Source organism: Mirounga leonina, unplaced genomic scaffold, assembly GCF_011800145.1.
Source record: "Mirounga leonina isolate KUSES-001 unplaced genomic scaffold, KU_Mleo_1.0 Mir_127, whole genome shotgun sequence".
NCBI lineage: Eukaryota > Metazoa > Chordata > Mammalia > Carnivora > Phocidae > Mirounga > Mirounga leonina.
In genome coordinates this window covers 77405921-77424550 of record NW_023270316.1, presented here as the reverse complement: position 1 = coordinate 77424550, position 18630 = coordinate 77405921, and the positions used below count along the sequence as shown (strand labels likewise).

General features: G+C 37.1%; 1 non-coding gene across 1 annotated transcript; it reads right to left on the bottom strand.

The window, feature by feature from the left end:
- Positions 1-613: 613 nt before the first annotated feature.
- LOC118009757 lies at positions 614-748 on the bottom strand. Its single transcript, XR_004679024.1, has one exon. It is a non-coding gene; the product is annotated as a U4 spliceosomal RNA (small nuclear RNA).
- Positions 749-18630: the final 17882 nt, after the last annotated feature.

Sequence of the window (18630 nt, the reverse complement as noted above, 5' to 3'; positions counted from 1 at the left end):
TATGTAAGTATAGATGCTGAATGTTCTTGTTGTTTGTACACATGGTCCCAAAGTAGATGCTATGCCTCTGTACTGCCCTCCCTTTCCTTTTTCTTACTTTAGTAAAGTACCTTAGAGATTTAGTACACTTAGTAATTACTTAGTAATAGTATCTTAGATACTATTCCACATCAGTACTTAGAATTATCTCATTGTTTCTATTGTTATGTAGCCTCCCATTGACTGAATGGCCTGTAAGTGACTCAACTAGTCTATGAATGCTTTTGCATATTTCAGTAGATGTCCCATCATACATACAGTTTCTCTCGTGGCTGAAACAGCTATAGGATACATCCTAGGCATCACTGGGTCTTAATACATTTTGCCAAATTCTCACTAGTGGTTCATATTCCTAACAATGAATTCCTACTACCCCATGCCCTGCCAAAACTGTAATGTAGTAAACTTTTTGAATTTTTTGATCTGATAGGTTAAAAATAGTGTCTTATAGTATTAGTATGCATTTCTCTTAATATGGCTGAGGTTATGCATATTTTGTGATTTTTAAGAAGCTGTATTTTACACATATATTTTCCTTATGGATTTGGATGAGTCTATGTGGTAAGGGACTTAGTCCTTTATGTTTTATGAGTTACAAGTATTTTTCCCAGCTTATTATTGGTCTTTGACATAGGTTTTTTTTTTTCAATTAGCAATAATTGTGCCTCGGATAAACCTCACTGGCTATAATACAGTCATGTGCAAAGCTGAAATAGGGTTTATTTTTTTATTGATTTTTTTAAATTAACATACAATGTATTATTTGTTTCAGGGGTACAGGTCTGTGATTCATCAGTCTTACACAATTCACAGAGCTCACCATATTACATACCTTCCCCAATGTCCATCACACAGCCACCCCATCCCTCCCATCCCCCTCCACTTTAGCAAACCTGTTTGTTTCCTGAGATTAAGAGTCTCTTATGGTTTGTCTCCCTCTCTGGTTTCATCTTGTTTCATTTTTCCCTCCCTTCCCCTATGTTCCTCTGTCTTGTTTCCCAAATTCCTCGTATCAGTAAGATCATATGATACTTGTCTTTCTCTGATTGACTTATTTCGCTTAGCATAATACCTTCTAGTTCCATCCACATTGTTGCAAATGGCAAGATTTCATTTTTTTTGATGACTACATAATATTCCATTGTGTGTGTGTGTATGTGTATATATATATATGTGTGTATATATATATATATATATATATCGCATCTTCTTTATCTATTCATCTGTTGATGGACATCTAGGCTCTTTCCATAGTTTGGCTATTGTGGACATTACTGCTATAAACTTGGGGGGGCATGTGCCCCTTCGGATCACTACATTTGTATCTTTGCGGTAAATACCCAGTAGTGCAATTGCTGGATCATATGGTAGCTCTATTTTCAACTTTTTGAGGGACCTCTATACTGTTTTCCAGAGTGGCTGCACCAGCTTGCTTTCCCACCAACAGTATAGGAGGGTTCCCCTTTCTCTGCATCCTCGCCAACACCTGTCATTTCCTGACTTGTTAATTTTAGCCATTCTGACTGGTGTGAGGTGGTATCTCATTGAGGTTTTGATTTGGATTTCCCTGATGCCGAGCGATATTGAGCACTTTTTCATATGTCTGTTGGCCATTTGGATGTTTTCTTTGGAAAAATGTCTGTTCATGTCTTCTGCCCATTTCTTGATTGGATTATTTGTTCTCTGGGTGTTGAATTTCATAAGTTCTTTATAGATTTTGGATACTAGCCGTTTATCTGATATGTCATTTGCAAATATCTTCTCCCATTCTGTCGGTTGTCTTTTGGTTTTGTTGACTGTTTCCTTTGCTATGCAAAAGCTTTTTATCTTGATGAAGTCCCAATAGTTCATTTTTGCCCTTGCTTCCCTTGCCTTTGGTGATGTTTCTAGGAAGAAGTTGCTGTGGCTGAGGTCGAAGAGGTTGCTGCCTGTGTTCTCCTCAAGGATTTTGATGGATTCCTGCCTCACATTGAGGTCTTTCAACCATTTGGAGTCTGTTTTTGTGTGTGGTGTAAGGAAATGGTTCAGTTTCATTCTTCTGCATGTGGCTGTCCAATTTTCCCAACACCATTTGTTGAAGAGACTGTCTTTGTTCCACTGGACATTCTTTCCTGTTTTGTCAAAGATGAGTTGACCATAGAGGTGAGGGTCTATTTCTGGGCTCTCTATTCTGTTCCATTGATCTATGTGTCTGTTTTTGTGCCAGTACCATACTGTCTTGATGATGACAGCTTTGTAATAGATCTTGAAGTCCAGAATTGTCATGCCACCAGCTTTGCTTTGCTTTTTCAACATTCTTCTGGCTATTCGGGGTCTTTTCTGGTTCCATACAACTTTTAGGATTATTTCTTCCATTTGTTTGAAAAAAGTTGATGGTACTTTGATAGGGATTGCATTAAATGCAAAGATTGCTATAGGTAGCATAGACAGGGTATTTTTTAAATATGCATATTTAAAAATCATTGAATATATTTTTAAGTCTATCAGTCTCTTCTTTTTGGGCTCTGGGGTTTTACACCATATTTGAAAATCTTTCTAATTTAAGATTATAAAAACATATTCCTGTTTCTTTCAATTTATTTATTTATCTGTTTACATTTAAATGTTTGATTTTTTCCAAAATTTTTCCAAAATTTATTCTGATGTAAATTTTGAGGTAAGAATCCCCTCCCACTCCAGGTACCCAGCACATTTTTTATTTTGAAAAAAATAGTTTGTCAGTGTTTTGAAATGTAAATATAGCATTTTGTTTTATTTATTTATTTATTTATTTATTTATTTATTTATTTATAGAATGAAAATAGATACAATTTTATGTATTTATTTACTTATTTTTAATCTTTTTTATTATGTTCAGCTAGCCACCATATAATACATCATTAGTTTTTGATATAGTGTTCAGTGATTCATTAGTTATATATAGATGGCATTTTAAATCACTAGATAAATATATTAGGAACCTCTATGGAGATATTCAAAAGTGTTTGAATGTCTACATATTTTAGACTTAAATATCCCCCCACCCATGTGAAAACAGCAACAGATTTATTACATTGCAATGTTTTAACTTCATATGGTGAAAACACTATAAATAAAGTTGAAAGACAAATAAGGAATAATTAATGTGCAACAAATATAGCAGAAGTTAAACATTTACCAAGTATTTACACACTTATATAAAATATGAGCACTTCAATAGAAGAATAAGCCAAAGATAAAAGAGACAATCATATGTATTCAAATGTTCAACCCCACTAGTAACAAAAGAATTGCAAAACAAATGCAAAGCAGTATCATTTCTCACCACCCCAATAGACTTGCAGGGTAAAAATCATATTAAATATATTAAAGTATATTTGTGTTAAATATGTGTCAAAATGGGCAGTTACAAATGATATTGGCAGTAGAGTAAATGCATATAGTCTTCTTGGAAGGGAATCTGGCCATATGTCTTGAAATTTTATATTTTCCTATCTGTTTACTCAGAAACTATATTTACATAAGCTTATCAAAGGAAACAAGCAGCTGATTGGGCCATAATGCATGTACAAACATGTTCTTTCCGCATACACATGTTCTTAAAAGAACTAAAAATATAGTATTGTTCCGTAATAGGGGCCAATTACTATCATTAGTCATGATCATATCAGGACATTATTTATCCATTTAAAAAGATGTAAGAATCTGAGAATTGGCATGCAAAAATGTTCACAGAATATGGTTACTGAGAAGCAGGTTATAAAACAACATGTTTAACTTGATCCTATTTTCCTGTCTATCTACCTAATTTATCCATCTTTCTATCTATGCATCTCTACATCCATCCACTTACTGACCTACCTGCCTATCTATAAGGTTTTTACATATAATTTCAAGTAATTTAATAATTACATGTCATAGAATAATAGCATTATTATTATATGATATCATGTAATATGATATAGTGGACCTTGCAGTGGCCTCACCACAACCTATTTTCCTTCCTTTAGTAAATTTCATCCAGCTATTTAGACCTTCTTCACTCCAGTCTGTGAGTTTGGGAGAAGCTAACTCCACCTGTGGCCCTTGTACTGGTTCTTTAAGACCTACATTGATCGGTGTAATGCCATCACCTGGATACAGTTATTGAATCAGAATCAGACATGGACCAGTGATTCCTCTCAGGAGAGTGCCATGGGAGAATATGTTTGCTGGAAATTTGTAGGGATGGCAGTTTTTGCTCTCCTGAAAGAGCTTCTAGAAATGGCTCCCAGTCCCTCTCCTTGGATATGGACATGTGCACATCTATTCCCCTTAGTGTTTGGCACCCACCTTGATATCATAAGAGAAAGAGACAGCATCGGTGAGGCTGATACCATGGAAAATGGAGTGAACAAACAGGACACAAACAGATCCTCGATGACATCACTGAGCCACTGCATTAATCAACCCTGAAAATCATCCTACCTCTGGACTCAAATCCACAAAGACTCACTATCCTCTTCATTGTTTAAATCAATTTATTTAAGTGGGCTTTTGTCAACCCAAATGCAACTAAATGTCCAATTGTGTGTGTGTGTGTGTGTGTGTGTATGAGTGCATGTCCATTGGCAGGTAGATACACATACACATAAAGAAGAAAAGAAATTGAAGTGATATTCACCAGAATATAACAGAGGTGCATTCTGGGATAGAATTATAATCGATTTTCAGTTCATATTTGTGAAAACCCTTCAGACTTTTCACAACAAACCTGAATTATTTACTTAATCGGAGGAAAACAAAAACAAAAGCAACAATTTAGAAAACAAAATCAAGCGGTTGTATTTGAAGGAAAAAGATTGATTTCAGAAGGTAGTAGAAAGGGTGTGTGTGTGTGTGTGTGTGTGTGTGTGTGTGTGTGTGAGACTCTCATGATTTTCTGTGAGCACAAGTACGAAATGGGCCAAAAATATGTATCAGCCAAAAATTACATATGAACTGAATGCAAACTTTGGTTTTTTAAATAGAACAACGTCAAGATCAAGGGTGTTAATAATCCCACTGTTCTCTGCTCAGGTCAGACCACACTTGAAGTATTGTTTTCAATTCCCTATTCCTGCAAGAATTTAGGCACTAACTGACATATTCCAGGGATACTGGGGAAGGATTTATGCATTTGGAAAGAGATGGAATTTTAAGACTTTTTAGATTTTTTCCACATTTACAATTCTATAGTTCTCCAATTTTACATGTTGTTCTTGGACATTAAAAAACAATCATATTCTATACAAAGAAACCAAGGTTCACAGACTTGCAATGCATGCCCAAGGCCATACAACTCATGAACAGCAGAATTTTGTCTCCAAGACACATTAAAAGGGATATAGTCAGACTGAGATATGTTAAGAGGAGAGTGACATGGATTATTAAGGCAGAATCATTTAGTTTCAAGGGACTCATGATTAAAGAAACAGATGACTTTTTGAGAGTGAGAGGACATGATACCCTTTTCAAAAACAGTTGTCCTGGGGAAGAGGAAGTTCACCTGTGATGAGCTCAAGATGTCCAATGGCACAGAGAAGCAGTGGAGGTCTTTCATTGGTTCTTCTTTCATCATGTAAGTAAGAATTTTCTGATGTGAAGAACTGTCTAAGGACAGTCTAAGGGGACTCAGGAGAAAGGGAAGGTTCAAAGACTTCTTATTGTTTCCTGGCATCTCTTCCTCCTCCCCTCCTTGGTACAACATCTGGGCTTTCAACTGGGCACCTGGTGGCCCAGATGGAGACTGCTGCCCTGCTCCTTGGCAGCACTGTGAAGCCTGTTACTTCCCCATCTACAAAATGCCTCATCCTTTTACAAACTTGCTACAGGTTGGTAGCTCTGTGATGAATCTAATAGTCATGTATTGCAAGGATTTTCTATGATTCAGGAAGCAGAAGCCTGGATGGACTGCCAAAGCTTCACTTTTGAGTTGCTTGTAACTTAGACATACAGCATTGTTAGTGCTCTGTTACTAAAAGCTCAGGTGATGGCTATAAGTGTATCACAGAGAGTCTTAGGAAGGGCAAGTCAATAAGCCAACACAAAGGTAACTGATGAAGGAATCAACCTAGAACCAGGACTTTGTTGGAACTTGAGGCAAGTTCAATCTTCATCTGCCATTATAGTAAGTCAATGAGTAAGGGGTAACATAGATTAATATAATATAGTAAATAGATTAATCAAGAATGAGGGATAAGGAAAGTCCAGATTTTTAGAGAAATGGAGGTCACTGCCAGAAGTTGCCAACAAAGCTAAGAGTGGTTGCCTCTTTAGGAGTGGTGCTGGGTGGGGTGTGCAGGAGGCTGGGCGTCCTTGCTTTCAATTTTAAGCACTCGTATTATTTTATTTTTAAATATGAGCACACATTTTACTTTAATAAAAATGCACACACACACGGCTCTGGCTCTGGTTCTGAGTGATGCTAAATGATTTTCCAATGTGGGTAGAGGCTGCAAAACAATCTGCAGATGGGGCACCGATACATAATGGACATATTTCTACCCAGAGGCTAGAGCATTCATAATAGTCAGACAATTATGCTGCCTTTGGTCTGTTCCATCTCTGCCTGTGCCAGGGGCGGGGTGGGGGGAGAGTACTCCTCTTCAATTCGGCTCTTACTCTGACTGTAGCCAAGTGCGCTACTTCAGCCTACTGTCCTCAGGTTTCCTTGTAAAAAGTTATTGGAGCTTTCAGCATATTAGAACATGAACTTTTTTGTTATATAAAGACATCGCTGAACAAAGGTTTTTAAAGGACATGTATTTTTTATTTGAAAATTTTCTTGTAGTACGGCATTTTACTCCCCAAGAGGTAGCACGTTGGATGTTAAAAAATGAAAACAAAAGCAAAAAAAAAAAAAACAAAACCCAAAACCCCTAATCAATAATAGTGCTAGACCATAGGAGAATGAACTGCTAGCCGCTCATGTGAAAGTTTCCTACTGTGAGTATCTGGTGTTTTTCTCTAGATCTTGCTGAAATTAAAAAATCACAGAAAAAGAAATAAATGTTCCTTTTAACGCTACAAGACCTTACCCATGGTGGGTAAGCACATCAGTACATCGTGTCTTCAAAATCATTTCCTTAAGCATTCTTCCTTTTGTATTGGATGAGTCACAAATTGACTTTTTTCTGTTAAACATCAGAATCACAGTTTTTCTCCTATTACTGACAAAATGAAGGTACAGTGTAGCAAAATAACATGTTTTGTTTTTTACAGCGAGCTCTCTGAAGGGCAGAGGGTCATCATGCTTCAAGCTCCAGAAGAATATGTTTCCTCCCATGGAAGTGAACTAAAGAGCACCATCCAGAAGAAATCAGGACTCATCGGTGGGAGGTTCCAGGGCTCAAAGACATTTGGCAGCATTGCCAATACAGACGTTCAAGTCAGAAGACCAGATCTTGGCTTAGCTTCAAGGAGAGTGAGGTCTTTGTTGTGCTCCGAATGGGAACTGGCAGGGTTCTTTGATAGGTGTTAGGGTTTTAAGGGAATGAGATAGTGACATTAAATTTGCAACAGTTATTTTACAAAATCTTCAAATCCATATAAATAGCCCTATTTCTGCTACAAAATGAGTTTTGGGCAAGTCATGTATTACCTTTGTATTATTTTTACATTTGTGTCCTTATGTTTGTTTTTTTTCCTTTTCCCAGCTGGGTTTCTAGTTTTCATTGGGGGTTCAATTTTAGGTGGCTATAAAAGGTCAAATCCTCAGTGAATTATTTTCAGAATGTTCAGTACCCTGGAACTTCTAATATGGAGATCTTTTTTTGGTAACATTCATCAGCAATACTTTAATATTCCAAGAGAGGGAGGTTATATTCATCTAAGCTCTGGGAATCTCATTTTCACACACGTAAATAAAGAAATCCCAAATATTGTGTTAGTGTGTTTTTTTGCCAGTAAGAATCTTATCTTACGGAGTTATGAAAGAAGGCATGAGCCTTATTATTATATTCTGAGACTTAATCTGAAGAAGTCAAAATGTTACTGTTAGTAATTTCCACAGGTCTTTGAAGGCTCCACCTAGACTTGATTCTGTGCCAAGATAATACAACCCATTTTCTTTCTCCTAAGGGAATTTGGTATTTCTTTCTGGATCCACATTTTTCTATGTTACTCTGACTCTTACATCTGCCTCCAGCTAGGACTACGCCTAACACATTGCTGCCACATTTCCAAAAAGAATTCACTGAGTCTGAAAACATAGATATAGTCAAGTTCTATGTATTGTTTGTGAATTATCCAGTTATTGTAATGAATGCTATCTACAACAGTACTTGCTCTTACAGCCTCACCAAACCATAGAGACCCAAGTATTTTCGTCCCTACTGATTTGGCCTCCCCACTATTTTATATTAATTAAGCTCTAGAAGAAATTTGCACAAAAGTTGAGGGGTGGTGGCGGGAGATCCACAGCAATAGTACAGATTTTATCATTGCATATTTACTATTTCTTAGGAGCCTACAACAAAGTTTTTGGTACCTTCTACACACCTCAAATAAAAAGTAATGGTGCAACACTATTTTATCTTGCTCTAGAGTATTTTCTAAGCATAATACTTTCTTTACAACTTCAGGTCTCAATTATGCATACCATTTATTATGTTGCATTTGATGCGTTGATACTCTTGAGTCTATTGAGGTAGTAGGCTGTTTCTCTCAACCTAGAGGGAGAGTTGCTAAACCTTTTGAAAATTGTCTCAATTTTCTCTTTCCCCCTTTCCCTCCTATCTATTTTTCCTACAATTTTAGGTCTCCCAGTTTGTTACCGTCAATCTTGTGTAGAGATAGAAACGATCAACACTTGCTAGAATTATTTGTAAAGTAAGAATCTAATGAATATGATCAAAGAATTTTCTAATAGTTCAATGGACTCTGTGATGTCCCTTTGGCTTCCTAGGAATCCCCCCTCCCTTTTATTTTGTGTATTTCCCTATTCTTGGCTAGATGCTAGATCAAAGGCTTGTAAATTGTGTTCCAGGATTCCATAGAGATGCTGAGGAGCCACCTCAGATGGGAACTAGAGCCCAGCGTTCTCCTGCCCCTCAACCTGCTAGATTGTGGATCTGCATGTGCTTGTGTTTACAAAATAAAAAGTTCATGTTAGTTAAACAGTTGAAAACCACAGTTGTAGATAGATGAGGTTATTACACAGTTAAATACATTTAGGTAAGTAAGTAAATCAAACCATGAAGATATAGGCAGCAAATGTACTGAATTCTTTTATTGACAGATGTTTTATATATTGGTATAATTATAATCAACACAATATCACCCAAACCACAAAATTCTTTAGACAAAGATAAATGGGTGAAGATGAAGGGTTACAGAGTATGACTAGTTGGTCTTAAAAATGGGTTTGGCTAGTCTTTAGGGGTTCTGCTGAATGACTTCTCCCTTAATATTAAACCCTTGTGATTTCAAGGAAAATTTAATCCATATGTTTCTGATTCAATTACTCTTAACTCATTAAATGTTTTTTTAAAAAGCTATTTGAAATTTGAGAAGTCTTTTTATGAGGTTTAGTAATCTTTTGTTCTTTGAATTAGTAAGGAGAATATTGCCAAGAGTTATTGGTACTTGAACCTCAATACACTTGAGGGGATACTAAACTTAGCAAAAGGTCCAGCACCCTGTCATAACCAATGACTCAGGTACTTGCAAACTCTCTGCCACTTGCTACTCCTTCCACATGCCCAGTGATGTGGGATCATTTCTTTTACATGTGGCAATGACCTTTGCATGCAAGATAGCTATCGCTGCTGAAGGACAATAACATCCATGAGTGGAACACACACTAAAGTTATCATCACTTTTGGGGGGAAGCTAATTAAATAAAACTTGAACACTCTGAGAGGCAGAAGTCGCTACTCGCCTTTACTTTTTCTTATTGTAATAGGTCAAAATATATAGATAGTTTAGGTTAACCTTGAGCAGGTATCATACATTTGAACAAAGGGAATGAAACAATTTGTAATTTAAGGGACACTAAACATCCAAAACTGATATTTACAGAATTCCTCAGAGAACACAAATTTGTTGAGTAATATCGATGGCTTATGCTCTTTTTTTTTTGTAGTTTTTAATTTTATTATGTTATGTTAGTCACCATACAATACATCATTAGTTTTTGATGTAGTGATCCACGGTCCATTGTTTTCGTATAACACCCAGTGCTCCATGCAGTATGTGCCCTCCTTAATACCCATCACCGGACTAACCAATCCCCCCTCACCCCTCCCCTCTAAAACCCTGTTTGCTTCTCAGGTCCATCGTCTCTCATGGTTCATCTCTCCCTCCAATTCCCCCCGCCCATTTTTCCCTTCCTTCTCCTAATTATGCTCTTTTAACAAAAAACAGGTTTACCTGAAGTAGCTATAGATTTTTGTGACCTGAGCTGCTGTCTGCATATCAAACCTGTCAGTGATGACTCAATTAACAGTGAAGAAATGTTCCCTCTAGCTCAAGGGTGGAAAGAATTTGTCTGTTGACTTTTTATTTGTTTTAATAAGTTGGAGCATGAAAACTTCCTAGAAAAAAAGCCATTAAGACACATAGAAGCCACGAACCATGGGGTATAACTATTGAATTTGAAGAATCAGTATTAATGGCTTCCTAGAAGCCAGAGACAAAATGGCTCATTTGGATCTAAGGTCTCAAATAGCTCATGAGAGAGGAAGAGAAAAGCCAGCACTAGCAGATAAGCATTAGTGATAACTACTATCCGTAAACCCAGGAAGACCCTAATACACTATGTAAGTGTAAGGATATCTCTAATCATCAACATTATCTTCCCATGTAAAAGATCATATGAAAAAGAGTTGAATTATATTGTATATTCTTCTAGGGTAAGGAGGAAGACCTCCATCTGAGCAGGTTCAGTAATGTTTTTCTACCCCTGCTCTTTGTGAAGTTTCCTGTATAAGTAGAACAATTTTATGTTCACTGCAGTGACTAAGGGTTTCTAAGCAAAGCAATACAGACAACTTCAAAGATCAGGACTTCTAAATTTGTAGAACTAAACTTGAACCTTATGATCTCTTACCTCCATTTGCTTCCAGATAAATAGAAATTTCCTAGTGCATTGGCAATGTTTATTCTATTTATTTGTCTAGTAATTGTAAAAGAAGGTCAAAGATTACTTTTGAATGAAGGTCATGATTGTTTACACAACACAAGCATCTACTTAGGTAGAACCAAATGTTTCCAAATACAATTTTCTAGACAAATTAACTTTAATTAAGGATAAGGGTGCGAAAATGTTTTGTGAAAGTATCATGAAACCTCGCATCCCATGAAATTAGCTCATAATTACCAAAATCTATTCAATGCCTCAATAATGGCATTCCGATTAGAGTGTTGGTGAAAGAGTTTATATAAAAATATGATAGTCTGTCTGGTAAGTTTGACCTATATGGAACCACTCAAGTTTTTAACTCCAAACCCTACAATAATGGAAAAAATTAGGCCTGAAGATTTTTTAAATTAATAAAAATATACTCACAAAGGAAGCACTTACAGATGTAGGAATTGTTTTTAAAGAAGAAAAAAATAGCTACCCAGCACATATTTACAACTTCTTGTCAGCACTATACTGTACATGGGCTATAAAATTATTTGTGGAAAAAAAAGTCTACCAACAATTTTGCTTCTTTTAACTCTTTTCCCTTTTGCAGTCTTAGCTTGTGACATACACAGCGTAGCAGAACCCACTAAACTACCAGAGGGGGGACGCACACCCACACTCAGCCCAGGAGAATAATGTGGGAAAGATACCCTCTGGCCAAAGAAGCAGACACAGGGAGCTTCCAAAAACAAACAAAAGTTATATTTGTTTTTTTTTTTTTTAAATAAGTATCCAATTTTTCATGTCAATATAGATAATCTGCTTAATAAAATATTGAGTTTTGTTATTTTTCTTTTCTTCTTCTCAAACGTAGGAGTTGTACTGAAGTATTTGAGGTATGTGAGGTATTGGAAAAATAAGCCTGCATGGAGCAGAGAGGCACAGATGGATTCTGTGTTTAATGATTTTCCTCCTTCTTCTTCTTTTCATTGTGTTTTAAAGTTTTTTTTTTTTCTTTTCTTTTTTTTATTCGTGGTTGCTGCCCTTTGCTGGCTGACACAAGTTCTGGGTCCTGTGGGGACCAGGGTCCTTTAGAGGTCACAGAAACTCCGTGTCAGTTCCAGTTCCGGGTAGCAAAACTGAAACCCAGTGACATCCAGGGGGAGACAGCAGCTTCTCAACACTTCAAAACCAAAAGGCAAATTGGCTCATCTTGATTCTTTATCTCTGGCAATGATTTTAATTCATTGTTTACTCAAAGAACTCAGCTTACCTCAAAGAATTAAAACTAAGTTAGCTTTATGTTTGCTTATATATATTATTTGAAATGAATCCCTTGAAAGGACATAAGCAGTGAATTAAAAAAAAAAAAGACAACAGAATCAAGAAAAATTTGATATCCTCTTGATTTTATTGTAAGATGTCACTTTGTTCTTCCCTTTCTCCTTTCTTGTTTGGAACTATACTGACCAGACTCCACATACTGAGCAGAACCCAATATACTGACCAAACTCCATATACTGAACAGAATCCAATATACTGACCAGATTCCATATACTGATCAGAGTCCAATATACCGACTAGACTCCATGTACTCATCAGACTCCAATATACTGACCAGACTCCATGTAATGACCAGATTCCAATATACTGAGCAGACTCCCTATGCTGAGAGCAGACTCTAATATACTGAGCAGACTCCCTATACTGAGCAGACTCCCTATACTGAGCAGACTCCAATATACTGAGCAGACTCCCTATACTGAGCAGACTCCCTATACTGAGCAGACTCCAATATACTGAGCAGACTCCATGTAATGACCAGATTCCAATATACTAAGCAGACTCCATATACTGAGCAGACTCCAATAATAGTTAATAACAAGTCTCAGAACAATCTAATTTAGATAGGACATTTAGTCCCCCACACCTTCAGCCAATCTTTACTGCTAATGTTTATCTTATTTGTCAGTGAGAAATGGAAGTCAATGTAGAGGAATGGAAGGGGATAAAGATGTGGTTTATGACAATTTGAATACTTTTATTTACAGGCTCCCATTCATCATTTCCTAGCGGAATGTGCCAGGCACTGTGCAAAGCAGAAGAGAAATGAGAATGCGGGAGGCACCAGTTGCCGCTCACTGGCTTGCAGTTGGGATGTGACAGCACCAGGGATGCACCATGATGGGATGAGATCAGGACACCTGGGGGATCCAAATTGCAGTGAGCAGAGTTGGGAGCCCTCTTGGGTAGCAGGAGATGGTCAGGGAAGTCCTTCTGAAGGAGATGTTAGCTAAAGGCATGAATCCGGGTTTCTTTCTGTTGGCACAGCCCCGCCCCTCTTGCAGTTGCACCGCCATGGCCTGAACTATGGCTCCCCCCCAACTCCTCCCATCCACTTTCCTCTTCTCTCCAGCTCCTCCTTAGTCTAGGCTTTATTCTGAGACAGCCAACTTTACCCCTTCTAGTCCTTGTGAGTGAGGGAACACATTTATTATTTGTTACAAGGGAAAGAGAGTACAGGAACACACAGGACATAACTAGAAGTAGAATCTGAAAAGGAAGACCAAGTAAAAAATCGGTGCTAAAACACTGAAGTGTTGTGAGTTATCTCCTGGGCAACCAGAACCATGAGAGACACTTTCACAATAATGACCATTCCTTCTGGGGACTTTGTGCTCTTTTATTTCAGGGCTTCCAGGGCCGATAGCTCTCAGCTAATGTATGAGAATTTGGGAAAAGTAGGAATAAGCTGACTTTCATAATGCTGCTGTCACCCATAGGATGGCATATAGATGGAGAGAGCACATGTGCTAAGACTAGAGCCCAGTTATTACCCAAAACTCCTGTGTGTGTGTGTGTGTGTGTGTCTGCAAGTGAAAATGGGAGGAGGAATTGGGAATTGGGGCCATGAGGATGGAGAGTGATTCTGGAGGTTGGGCAGAGGGCTAAGAATCTTCTGTTTCCCTTAGTACCTCATTTGGGCTCATCCTGTGAGTCCAGAAAACCAAGAGACACATCAGCCCTAACACTGATCACCAGCACCCACCTTATGTGTACCAGCCCCCACCTCTTACATTCTCAGCCTCTGCCTCAGGGTGTCATTGGTAATGAGTCAAGAGCAAGAAAAGAAACAAAGAGCAATGGCACATTTGCATTTCCTGCTTCATCAAGCTCTCCTAGATCTATACAGAAATGAAACGTTCAAGTTGTGCCTCTGAGATCCTGGCCATTCTTTTCTCCATTTTAGAGATCTTTATCTTTCAATGTGTTCCCAGTTATGATGGGTCCCTTTAGACACAAAGGTTTATTTTAATTTTTCAGTGGTATTCCAGAAATCACAAGATTCAATGTACAGCTTTGATTATGTTCTGGAGGTAAATTCTTACTGGACAGGCCTGAGCCTCAGTGTGTTCAGTGGGGGATTTTATGACCTGGTGTGTCCCTGGACTCATGTACTGGGACATGTACACATGTAGATGTCCTGGTGGGACCCATGACCTGGTGTGTCCATGGGCTCATGTACTGGGACTCGGCTCCCGCTAGTCTTAAGAGCGAGCCACAAGCCCACTACTCAGAGTGGAGCCTATATAAGGAGTACCTAGGAAAAGAAATGCATGCAAAGTTGAAATAGTTCAGGAATGACCAGTAAAAATCTCCATGACTTCCATTGGGGAAGCATTTATATATCAGACCTATGTTGTCCAGTATGGTAGTCTGTAGTCATATGTAACAATTAAAATTAAAACTAGTCACACTAGCCACAATTCAAGTGCTCAATACCCACATGTGGCTAATGACTACCATTTGGTGAGTATAGATACAGAACCCTTCCAGCAATGAAGAAAGTTCTCTAGTGGTCATTGCCATTTAGAGAGTTCCCATTGAATGTGACTATGGACTCTTGCTTTACTTATGGGGTTGTCTTCCAGATAGAACCCAGAGTCCTATCAAGAAGTCATTCTTTTTTTTATTATGTTCAATTAGCCAACATATAGTACATCATTAGTTTTTGATGTAGTGTTCAACAATTCATTAGTTGGTTATAATTCTTTTATATTAACAATGTCTTCTACCTCTTATTTTTACTTTGAGAAGAGTTTAGTTCTTTTTTCAATTTGATGGCAAGGTGAGAAGCTATTTGTTTTGTTTTGTTTGTTTAAATCTGCTTCTGTACATGAAATTCCTTTAACCTTTAGAATGTTGATGTCACAATGAGACCCATAGTGGCTTAGATTATCTATATCTGTACAGGACCCCTGCTGTGTGAACAGTTACAGCCTGTGCTTCCTACATTGAACTATCACTGTCTACACTTCCATATTGAGAAAAATGAGATAGACATTTTTATGGTATGCCATCAACAATAATCTAATAACACTTTATGGTCAGACAAGAATACTTTCTCCATCCTAGTTTTGATAGAGTTTATATTGTGGCTTATATGTGAACATTAAGTACTGTATAAATATTTCTGAGCAAATACTTCAGCTCAGTGCTGAATGTCCATCTGGTCTTGGAATGACTGGTCTTCAAAAGGAGGAAGGTAGGAGGCAGGAAACATTCACATTCCATTCAGATAGTTCCTGCAGGGAGCAAATAGGTGTGAGAAAGGCAAGGAAAGCTGAATGTGGAAGTGCCAACATTTGAGTAAGTTTTAAATGATTTCATTTCAGGAAAGCTCATACACAGCTCATGATAAATCTGAATGACAAAGTAGGTAAGACACCTGGCTTTGGACACAGATATACCTGAGATGGGGTCCTGAATGTCTCTAAAAGCTGGTGTCCACAGGCAAGTGGCAGGATTTTTTGCTCTATGGACTCTGAATAAACATTTGAATATACCTCATTTGTTGGAAGATTCAATGAGATAAAAGGATTTAATAACTCTAAGTACAGTGCCTGGCATGTTGTAAATGCTCAATAGCTGTGATGATGATGACTTAAAATATTAAAAATTAAAAAAAAATCAGTGAAACCATGGCTACACATGATAGGTACTCAATATGTTCAGTGAATAAAACCATGTGGAGAGAATATTTTCTAATTTACCTCTATAGGCTGGGTTTCTGTGTTTATTGTCTTTTTAAAAATTGATTATATAAATTCATCTTTAAAGAAGGGTTTCTGTGTTTATTGTCTTTTTAAAAATTGATTATATAAATTCATCTTTAAAGAAAAAAGAGAGGAAAGTTGGCTTAACACCCCCCCCCCCAAATCCTTCAAAACCACCTTATAGCGATATAACAATTATAATTTGCAGTCTCAAAAAAGCTACCTAAGAGCAACTAGAGTTACAGTGTCTTTCTGACATAGGGTGTCTTCCTTTATGGATTAGTAGTGCTTCTATATTCAGTGTGAAATCTCTCTGAAACATTCACATATGTCTTATTTGTCTCAACAGTGGCCTTTTGTTTCCTCTGTGACTTGTCACTCCAACTTTCAGGTTTGAAAATGTTGTTGATAAAATATGGCCAGTAAATGAGTAAACCAAACACATTAGTGTTAACAAGAAAACTATAAGGAAGTGCGATTGTATTTTTAGAAACAAGTATAGTGGAAACCATGTAAGTGGATGAGTTCTTTAAGAAAGTTTATTCTCCTCATTCAAAACGTTATCAATATAATTCTGATCAGGTATTCAATAATCCTTCTGAGTGAGAAGAAAACTATAAAGGGCATTAAAGAGTTATTGCAGTCAAGATAACAAAAAGCAAACAAACAAAAACAACCACAATGGAAAGCATTCCTTTAAAAATAGTGTCTAAGTACTAAGATATGATGCTTAGGACTCTACCATGAAGTGGTATTAATTTATAAGAACATAGATCAATTATTATATCAAAAATCACACAGATTGACAAAATTATACTTTTTGGGTTTGTATGTGAATGGGAAATACAGAGCTGAAAAACAAAACCAACAATTCATAGAGGACTTATAACGAAATCAGATTATTATTTTATCATAGGATTTCCTTTTAATATTACATTGTATAAATATCTTTCTATAAATATGGATTTCAGCCAAGGTCCCCAACTAATTTTAAATTAACTGGCAATTTCTAACAATTGTAGAATGCTAATTATGCCAATGGTAAACTTTCTGCTAACTGAAGCTGTCTTCATGTTAGAAACAGATGTTAAAGGTAGAAATTGCTTTGTGTGTGTGTGTGTGTGAACATGTTATAGCTAGTAGAAACTAACGTTTACATAGGGGAATATATTTCCCAAAGTCCTGAGTTCAGGAGTGATTTTTCCTTTATATTTGAGGTGAGTTTTAAGAAGCTGTTTTTCGGGCGCCTGGGTGGTCAGTTGGTTAAGCGACTGCCTTCGGCTTAGGTCATGATCCTGGAGTCCCGGGATCGAGTCCCGCATCGGGCTCCCTGCTCAGCGGGGAGTCTGCTTCTCCCTCTAACCCTCCCCCCTCTCATGTGCTATCTCTCTCATTCTCTGTCAAATAAATAAATAAAATAAAATCTTTAAAAAAAAAAAAAAGAAGCTGTTTTACATAGGGGCTGGCTCATCTGTGAGCAGGACTCAGTGTTGTCAGATGGACAGTAATGCTTTACCCTGCATGGTCTAAACAACCAAACAGGGTTAGACAAGAATGCAGTTATTTTCCTTCAGATCATGTTGTAAATGATATGAAATCTACAATCCTAAACAGTAAAGCAAATGTTAAGACATTATATTAGTAGATTTAGATTGGTGAAAATTCAGAGCAAGAATTAAAGAAAAATGCCTGTACTAGTAAAAGATAACTGAATTTAGTCTTCTTAAGAATTATTAATTACTACTTACAATAACTCTAGTGATAGTTTTGCTTTCAATGAAATTGAAAGACTATAAATCTTTTATCTAGAAGGAAAACCTTTTCAGAATGTGTGGAGAGATTTAGAACATTGCACTTCACAAGTCATATAAATCTCTCACATGTCATATACCTTTAGTATTTGATCTTCTCTCTAAAACCAGAAACAAGACACACTTTCCATTTATCAAATTGCAAAAGCCATACTGATACCCACAACCACAATTCCTACTTGCCTCCCTTTCATTGGAAAGAAAGTGAAAATGAATATTTGTAATATCTTGAGTCTTGCCAGTGTGAGAAACGAATTGTTTCCAATTTTAAAAATATTTAATGACACCAAAACATGACCCTAAAAGAAAAAAAATGATAAATTGAACTTCAGCAGCATTAAAAATATTTGCTCTATGAAAGACCTTGTTAAGAGGATGAAAAACTAAACAACAGAGTAGGAGAAAATATCTGTAAGCTACATAGCCAACAAAGGACCTTCATATAGAATATGTAGAGAGCTCTCAAAACTCAACATTATGAAGGAAATAATTCAAGTAGAAAATGGGTAAATGGGGCGCCTGGGTGGCTCAGTTGGTTAAGCGACTGCCTTCAGCTCAGGTCATGATCCCAGGGTCCTGGGATCAAGACCCGCATCGGGCTCCCGGCTCAGCAGGAAGCCTGCTTCTCCCTTTCCCACTCCCCCTGCTTGTG